Raw genomic sequence first — 9,657 nt, 5'->3', positions numbered from 1 at the left:
TTTCTATCTGGAAATCAACTACGTTGAACAAAAAGGCTGTCTCAAAATTTTGATTGAATGTGTTTGGGGGAATGATGGGCGGGCGGGGGCTAGTTGCCCTCCAATCACTTTTGACTATTAAAAAGGGCACTAACCATTCCAATATCCAATCGAATGGGCCCATTTCGAAGTTACTACCATAACTCCTTCGGTACGAAGGGCCCTGGTATGGAAAAAAATAATAATACATTGTGCCAACATCGTTCTTTACTTAGGCAGCGCGATTGCGCTGCCTATGATTTCTGTTCATTTGGATTTCACTGATTTATTGATAATGATTCGGGGCAGTTTCGCTTTATTTGACTTTATTTGACTTTTTGACTTTTTTTGAGTTTCGATTATTTGACTTGATTTCTCCTCAGTTTAGGTTTAAGGGAGCTCTTTACTTATCTTTGAACAATTATTTTATTGAAAAAGTTTTTCGAATTATTTCTGTTCGTTTTTATTGACGGTGTCTTTTTCATAGAAAAAGAAAAATAATATTTTAAATCTTTTTGTGTGTTTTTTTTTTCTATAAGAATCCATAGTTTGACTTGCTATTTGTATAAATGATCTAAAGGCGAACTGGCCAGCCGTGACAAAAAAAATATAAATACAACAAACGGGTCTATGGCCAGTAAATGAAAACGAAAAAAAAAAAACAAAAGCGGATATTTCGCCCGTATCAAACAAGGCGTCTTCAGCGTACAGAAAAAAAAATAAACTAAAATTAAAAAATATACATAAAAATAAAATAGACTCTCCTAAAAATATAATACACAATTGCTTAAAATTTACAATTTGGAGCTACCTTCGTGAAACCACCTCACAAAAGTAAGCAGTGGCGGATTCAGAGGGGGGCGCCCCCCCTTAACGTAGTCTAAAGTCGTGTAATTTACCTAATTAACGCAAGTTTGCGTATAATTAAACTTACTCCTAACGCAAGTTTATCGGATCAACCTATTTTGCCCCCCCCCCCATACACTAAAAAAGCCCTAGATCCGTCCCTGAAAGTAACTGGATTAAACCTTTTAAAATAAGAAATGAACAAGGAATAATTTATTGCGACATAATTTTATGCAAATCTTTTGATGCTGCTTTTCGCTTAGGTTTATTATTTGAACTAACCCCTGGGATATTTTGCAATACTTTATTTTAATTTTAAATATGGGTTCATTTTTTAAAATAGTATCATAAATAGGATCAATATTTATATTCCCAGCATCTCTATTAATTGATAAACCTGCAAAAATATGCTTTTTAATTTCTAATGCTTCAAGAGCCCATTGCTTGAAACCTATATCATTGGAAATGGCTGTTGCCTCCTCGAACTGTACAAAATGGTCCGAATCTTCTGCTGAAAGGCTGAAGTGAAACTGTCTGGAGGTTTCGTATTTTCAAAGTATTATCTATTGAATTCCGGTGCTCAATAAATCTTTCTACAAATTGCTGGTGTCTTCGATCGATGTAAAATTTCGACCGATGTAAAACCCGACAAAATATTCCGTGTTATATCTTTTCCAGAATTTAGAAAGCTACTCAGTGGTCGGATTGATTTAAAGCAAGTTGAAATATTATGTTTGAGTAAAGTTCGTTTGATTTTCTCCCAAAGAATTGGTATGTAAGGCAATGAAATGTATCTATTGGCAAATGTGGGATTCAAAAGTTGAGAACCGTCGATTTAATTACCTCTTTCATGCTTAATATGCCTTTTCTGTATTATTTCGTTTACAAATTTTAGAGGATATCCATTACAAAATAAAATATCTCTCAAATACAATATTTTGCTATCAATATACTCCGGGGAACAAATTTTAAAAAATCTATCAAGTAATGATATTACGGGTCCTTCTTTTTTTTTTTTTTTTACTGAAACTGGGTAAGTTGAACGATAATTTAAATACCTGTCATTATGTGTTGGGTTTCTATAAGCTGTAAAAAGCAAACCATTATCACTCTTTATTAATAAAATATTTGAAAAGGGTAGCCTATCTTGTTTTTCTAGCTCTAGAATAAATTTAATATTTTTTTCAAACCTGTTTAAATGGTCAAGGAACAAACTTAAGGAATCCAACCCATGCTCCCAAAAACATAAAACATCGTCCATAAACCTGCCCCACAAACAAGGAGACAGACGAAAACATTGAATAGCAGATATTTCTATCGAATCCAAAAATAAATTCGCCAGGATTGGACCTAAGGGAGCGCCCATGGCTAAACCGAAGACTTATTGATAAAATTCTCCTGTAAAATCGAAATAAAAAGAATACTTGTTGACCAACGAGACCAATTTCATAATGACTTCGACGTCCAGAGTTGCCAACGTTACATCTTCTATCAATCAAAAATATTTTTGTAGTTAATTTTTTTAATATGAGTTAACATTTTTTAACATCACAATTTGTGTACATAGATACAATTTCAAAACTACAGAGAATTGTATATGTGGCAATTTCTTAATTTGTTTACAACGTCAACTGAATTTCTCAAATAAGATCTGCCGAGTCCCCAAAAGCGGACGAAATGCTATTGACAACCATTTTCCTTATTTAGAAACCGGTGAATGAATATTTGATACAATAGGGCGAAGAGCATTATTCTTGTGGATCTTAGGCAAACCATAAATTTTCGATGCTGAACAACCTCTGGGGAAAAATTTATTATAAAATTGAGGGGTTATTTGTAAGTTGTTTTTTAGTGCTTCTAATTCATGTCGTGTTTCTTTTGTGTATTTTTCTGTGGGATCAAAACCCAGTTTTTTGTAAGTAATCTCATCTGAGATAATTGTTTTCATTTTTTGTTCATAATCACTGCTATCCATTATGAAGAATCGTCAGTTCAATAGATAATGCTCTAAAATTTACAAAACCTCCAGGCAGTTTCACTTCAGCTTTAGCAGAACATATATTTTTTAATTTGGACCATTTTGTGCAGTTCGAGGAGGCTACAGCCATTTCCAGTAATAAAGGTTTCACGCAATGGGCTCTTGAAGCATTAGAAATTAAAAAAACATATTTTTGCAGGTTTATCAATTAATAGAGATACTTGGAATATAAATATTGATCCTATTTATGATATTATCTTAAAAAATGAACCCATATATAAAAATAAAGTATTGCAAAATGTCCCAGTGGTTAGTTCAAATAATAAACCTAAGCGAATAGTAGCATCAAAAGCTTTGCATAAAATTATGTCGCAATAGCTTATTCCTTGTTCATTTGTTACTTTAAATGGTTTAATTCAGTTTATTTTTTTATGTGGTTTAAATCAGGAATAAAAAAAAATACGTAATAAATAACTATAATATTATTTTTTTAAGTTTATTCTATTTTAGTTTTATGTACATTTTTTAGTTTTAGTTTATTCTCTACGCTGAAGACGCCTTGTTTGATACGGGCGAAATATTCGTTTTTTTTTTCTTCGTTTTCATTTACTAGCCATTGACCCGTTTTTCGTATTTATATTTTTTCTGCTATTTGTATATTAGAGAAAATATCTCAACAATTTTTAACAGCACTCACCGTTTTGAAAATCTGGACACAAATAGCATAGTACCTCCAAAAATTGATCTGGAAAATTAAACTTAATACCATTCCCAAAATATTACATCTATGCTATATGACAACCTGGATACGCTTATACTCATTTGATTTAGCTAATATGTAAGAGCAGAAATATCAAAAGTAGTAGCCCTGAAAGTTGCAACTATACCGAACGAAATAGCTATCTCAAAATTTTGATTGGATATGTTTGAAAAATTAATGGGCTCGGGAAGAGGGCTGATTGCCCTCCAATCACTTTTGACTATTAAAATGGGCACCAAAACTTTTAATTTCCTATCGGATTAGCTCCTTTAAAAGTGTCTCTGATATTGCTATCTATGATAGCGCTGCCTACGATATTGCTAATATGCCCTTTTGAAAACCTGCATGTATATATTTTTTTTTTTTAACCGAAACTGCCTCTAAAATTTTTTTAAAAGCCTCGCCTTAATACCTTTAGTGTCATTAGTTACAGCGATCGTAGTAGTATAGATAGTATACACACAGTGCTTTCTGGCTAGATTATAATCCGTCTCAACTGACCCTGATAGGTCCATTTTAATAATGTCTTTCCTGAGATATTACTCTGTCACCCTGTTGACAATCTTCATGCTCAGAGTTTGTTTTGATCTAGTTCAACATCTGCCTCGATATCCCTTGAAAGCTTACTCTTAAAACCCATAGCTTGGATAATAGCAGCAGTTGTAGTAGCAGTAGTAGCATTAGCAGCAGCATGCACATAGCCCCTTTGGTTTCCTTCAACATCTCCCTCAACACACATTGAAAGTTTCAATTTAATACCATAAACCGTTCCTGAGACATTGCTGACATGTCCTCTAGACAACTTGTATGCGCATAGTGTGTTTCGATTTAGTTCAATATTAAATAAAAAAAAACAAGTTTTTTTAACTGAAAGTAAGGAACGACGTTAAAACTTAAAACGAACATAAATTATTCCGTATATGAAGGGGGCTGTCCCCTCCTCAACGCCTCGCTCTTTACGCTAAAGTTTTTCATTGTTTAAAAAAAAATAGAGTTGTGAGAAAGTCAAACTTTAGCGTAAAGAGCGAGGCGGTGAGGAGGGGCAGCCCCCTTAATATGCGGAATAATTTTTGTTCATTTTAAGTTTTTAACATCGTACCTTGCTTTCGGTTAAAAAAAACTTTTTTTTATTTAATTTTTGAAAGTTTCAGAATCAATAAAGATTTTGATTTTGGCTCACCGTGCTTGAATAATTAATAAGAAACTTGCATAATAATTGTACTTTTATTTGGTTAAATGGCTTTCTCGAAACTTGTTTAATTTTATTTAAGAACGTTTTTATTATTAATAAATTTAAGTAATTTACGAATTAAATTAAGTAACGAACATCTATATTCATCAATTTTTAAAATGTATATTAGGGGGTTCGCCCCTTAGTCAATACTCTGCTCTTTAAGCAAAATTTCGAATTTTTTTCCAATTCTTTGAAAATGACCCCTTAATCACATTCAGTTGATCAGTTGAAAAATGTTTTTTTTATTTGATTTCTGATCTTTTTCTTTAATAAAGCTGGGAAATCCGGCGCCCCCTTCATAGCAATGTCCCATACCCCATGAAAACTTCCTCCATGGAAAGATCTTCCCATGCAGCCCTCAACCCACCCCCTCCCCCAACCTACCAGAAAAAATCCCCCCTGAAATCGTCTGTATACTTCCCAATAACTAATACTATATGTTAACATTGAGGAAAGTTCGTAACTTTCAGCCCTCCCCCCGGGGACTTTGGGGGATTAGGTCATCCTAAAAGACCTTTTTATCATATTTTCGACCATGCTGAACAAAATGGCTATCTAAAAATTTTGATCGGGTGACCTTGGGGAAAAAATGAGCGTGGGAGGGGGCCTAGTTGCCCTCCATTTTTTTTGGTCACTTAAAAAGGGCACTAGAACTTTTAATTTTCATTCCAATGAGCCCTCCCACGATATTCTAGGACCATTGGGTCGATACGATCACGCCTGGGGAAAAAAACACAAAAAAAAAACAAAAAAAACAAACTAATAAACACGCATCCGTGATCTTTCTTCTGGCAAAAAATGGGAAATTCAACATTTTTGCAGATAGGAGCTTGAAACCTCTACAGTAGGGTTCTCTGATACGCTGAATACGATGGTGTGATTTTCATTAAGGTTCTATAACTTTTAGGGGGTCTTTCCCCCTTTTTTCGAAAATCAGCCAAATTTTCTCAGGGGCGTAACTTTTGATAGGTAGATTAAACTTGATAAAAGTTATATATTTGAAATCAGAATTAAAATTTGATTCTTTTGATGTATCTATTGGTAACAAAATTCCGGTTTTTAGAGTTTCGGTTACCATTGAGCCGGGTCGCTCCTTACTTACAGTTCGTTACCACGAACTGTTTGACTATTTCAGTATTTCCCAAAATTTCGCCTTAATATCCTTAGTTTTAGCCACAGCAGTAGCAGTGCTAAGCTGCCACTTAGCTTTAGTGGCAGTAGTAAAAAAGAAGTAGTAGTAATAGTTGCAGTAGTAGTGCAGTAGCATGATTAAAAGCAGCAGCATTAGGATGTAAATATTTTTAATTAATTATGAACTTTGGACTATTTTGAACAAAATGACTATCTTAAGTTTTAATTGCAGGCATTTGAGGAAAAGAAGGCGTGAGGAGGGGGGTTAATTGCGCTTCGATCACTTCAGACTCTTAAAAAGGGAAATAGAACTTTCAGTTTCCAATCAAATGAGTCGCCTTCAAATTTTCTACAAAAATTTTCAAACTTTACATTAAAAACTTTATATGCCCCGGGGGGGCATGGCTTATAACCTTTGCCCCCAGCCTCTGAGGTGTTGTGTCAATCCCGACCTCGCAGGCATTGTTATATGATCTTTGGACCATTTTGAACAAAAAGGCTATCCTTAAAATTTTGATTGAATACAATGTGGGAAAACAGAGTTAGAAGGGGGGGGAGCTAATTACCCTCTGAGCACTTTCGGCTTTAAAAGAGAAAATAGAACTTTGAATTTCCAATCAAATGAGTCTCTCAAAGTTTATGCGACCAATCCTTCCATAAAAACCTTATATGCCCCTGGGGCATAACTTACAACTCTTTTCATCAGGCTCTAGTGATTTGTGTCAACTCTGGAGGCATTATATAATCTTTGGACTATATTAAACAAAATGGTTATCTCAATATTTCGATCAGATACATTTGGGGAAAAGAGGGCGTGGTGAGGGCTAGTTACCTTCTCATAACTTTCAACTCTCCTAAACGACACTAGAATTTCCGAGCTCTGGTTCAACAAACCCCCTCCAAAGTTTATATGGCCACCCCATTCCATATTTTTTGGGCAATAAAGATATTGATAACAACCTTATACGTCAACAATGGGCAACTAGCATAACTTATAGCCCTTGCCCTGACGGCTGTGAGGAGGAGGGGTTGATATCCCCAAAGGCAATATTACTGGACCTTTCAACTATGCTGAACAGCATTGCTATCTCAAAGTGTTGATAGAATATGTTTGGAGAAATGATGGGCGTGGTGGTGGTGAGGGGGGGGGCTGGGTGCCCACAATTCACTTCTGACTCTTAAAAAGGCACTAGAACTTTCCATTTTCGATCGAATGAGCCTCCTTAAAATGAAATACAACCCTTCCCGGGGTATACGCCTCCCGAGGCATAACTTACAACCCTTGCCCCCAGACTCTAGGTATTTGTGTCAACCCTGGAGGCATTGTGTCAACCCTGGAGGCATTGGACTATATTGAACAAAATGATTGTCTTAATATTTCGATCAGATGCATTTGGGACAAGAGGGCGTGGGGGGGGGCTACTTGCTCTCTGATCACTTTTGACTCTTATAAAGGGCACTAGAACTTCCGATCTCCAATCGAATTAGCCCCGTCCGAAGTTTATACGACCACATTTTCCATAAAAACATTGTATGTTAACAATGGGCAACTAGCGCAACTTATAGCCCTTGCCCTGAGGGCTATGGGGGGCTAATGTTCCCAAAGAAATAATTACTGGACTTTTCAACTATGCTGAAAACCAAGGCTATCTTTAAGTGTTGATAGGAAGTGTTTGGAAAAATGATGAGCATGGTGGGTGAGGGTTGGCTACCCTCACCCACCATGGCTATCCTTTTGAATTTTCTACGACAACTTCTTCAATACGAAGAACCTTGGTCAGAAAAAAAGTAATACATTGATCCCGCTTCGCTCTTTACCCAGACAGCGCTATTGCGCTGCCTACGATACAGCATAGCAACCTAGATGACAGCCATGGTTTCAACGGTTCCTTTTTTCTTGATCATGTACGAACCATCGTACATGTCTTATTAATTATCAAAATCAACATATTATAAAATCTTTGAAAACATATATTTATAGCATTCGTAAGATCGACCAAATTATACCATTCAACTTCCGTAATCTCCTGCTCAAATTTTTCAAGGTTACTCTGGTTAAACACGGGCATTGGACACTTGGGAATTATTGGTGTTGGCTTCGTGGGAATTCAAAACCTCAAGTTGGATTGAAATCCCCAAATGGTCTGATGTATATGTAATAATAACTCTTGGAGTTGAAAAATTCAAATTTGGAAAAATATCTATAGCTCATGAAGGTCAATATTAATTTATTCCGTATCCCCAGCTCGACGTCACGGTCGCAGAAACTTCGGAAGGTGCTCATTGGATCAGAAATTAGGACTTCTAATCCTTTTTTATAAGTCAAAAGTGATTGGAGACAGTACCAGCCGCAGCGGGGGGGGGGGGTATATTCTGAAAGGAGTATTTTACACGGGGATATTTTTCAGAGGGGGAGGGTAAACACCAGCTCTCACTTGCACCATTTATTCTTCAGTGTAGACAGAAACCCAAGGAAGTAAGTATTTGTGAATTTATTGCATAGGCCGCCATCTGCCTCTACACCAATCTTTATTCATCTTCTTAATAAGCAGCTTGAGAAATTACCAACTGGTTCACATCCATTTATGATGCTCAGGGGATTAATTACCTCCTGAAGGATTCAATTGACCCTTAGGGCTGGGCTTATTCCTCTTTGCTCACTGCTACTAAGGGAATCCTTGTTAGTTTCTTTTCCTCCGTTGACTAATATGCTTAAGTCAAGCGGGTCGTCTCGCCTGAGCTGAGGCCGGGGGATTTTATACAAACTGACAGGGTCATTTGTTTTTCAAACCAATCATCCAAAGTTACCTGGTCACCATTAACCCTGTAGAGCCAGAATGCCCCTTGGAGTCAACAGTTCAAAATCAAATAAAAAAATTTCCTACTACCAAAGTCATAGTAGTCTATTCCTGTGCCGAAGGCTCTCAGTCAAAGTGTTTTACTTGAAAAGAATTTTGATTCATCCTCAGTCTGGCTTCTTCTATGAAACCCATAATGATAACACTCCTCTCGTTCCTCCAAAAAGGAGCTCAGTTACCATTACCCAGTTGGGTGACAAGTAAAAGGGTGATCCACAAAAAGCATAGCCCTGGGTCTTGTATACTTGATGAGATAACTTGCACTCTTTGTACCATGACTTCCCTTACCCACACAAGAGGCATATGCGACCAGCGTAACGAGACCAATACCTCTCACCAAATCCTCTCAACATCAACAGTTGACACGACACTTGACGAGATCGCTTACATTCTCTAAGGGTTGAAATCAATAAAAAATAGAAGCAAGGAGCCTCGCAGTGACGGTAAACAATACCGTATGATAATAAAATCCGTCTCTCAGCCAGACGTAGTCAAAGCTCAAAAGCTGGACATGCAATTTGTGTTCAAAATATAGACGTTCTATGTGTCCCGCAGTTTGCATGGAATCACGTGTCTAGCTGCGTTTGTGTTCGTAATTTCAGCCAAGTGATCCATTCTCCAGGGTCATTCTAATGAATATTTCAAATTCTCCCTCAAACAAAGACCAATGCAATTGCACCCTTGCACACCTCAAGCCAAGCTATATTGGGGCAAGCTCACCTTCACTCCCTTTAGTCTCGCGGAGTGGAATCCATGATCCTGGAATCATAGAGCCCCTGTTGTTCCCATATGACTATTTTTCACTATAAATTCACACTTAGAAAATATACAT

At 36.5% G+C, this 9,657-nt stretch overlaps 1 pseudogene; it reads right to left on the bottom strand.

Moving 5' to 3' along the window:
• Positions 1 to 9,296: 9,296 nt before the first annotated feature.
• Positions 9,297 to 9,451, bottom strand: LOC148940207 (5.8S ribosomal RNA; annotated as a pseudogene).
• Between the last annotated feature and the right edge of the window lie 206 nt (positions 9,452 to 9,657).

The sequence above is a fragment of the Artemia sp. Qi Xiang Cuo genome, chromosome 20, assembly GCF_049724085.1.
Source record: "Artemia sp. Qi Xiang Cuo chromosome 20, ASM4972408v1, whole genome shotgun sequence".
In the NCBI taxonomy this organism is placed as follows: domain Eukaryota; kingdom Metazoa; phylum Arthropoda; class Branchiopoda; order Anostraca; family Artemiidae; genus Artemia; species Artemia sp. Qi Xiang Cuo.
Note: the sequence above shows the minus strand (reverse complement) of the source record. Positions and strands in the feature narration are given on the sequence as shown.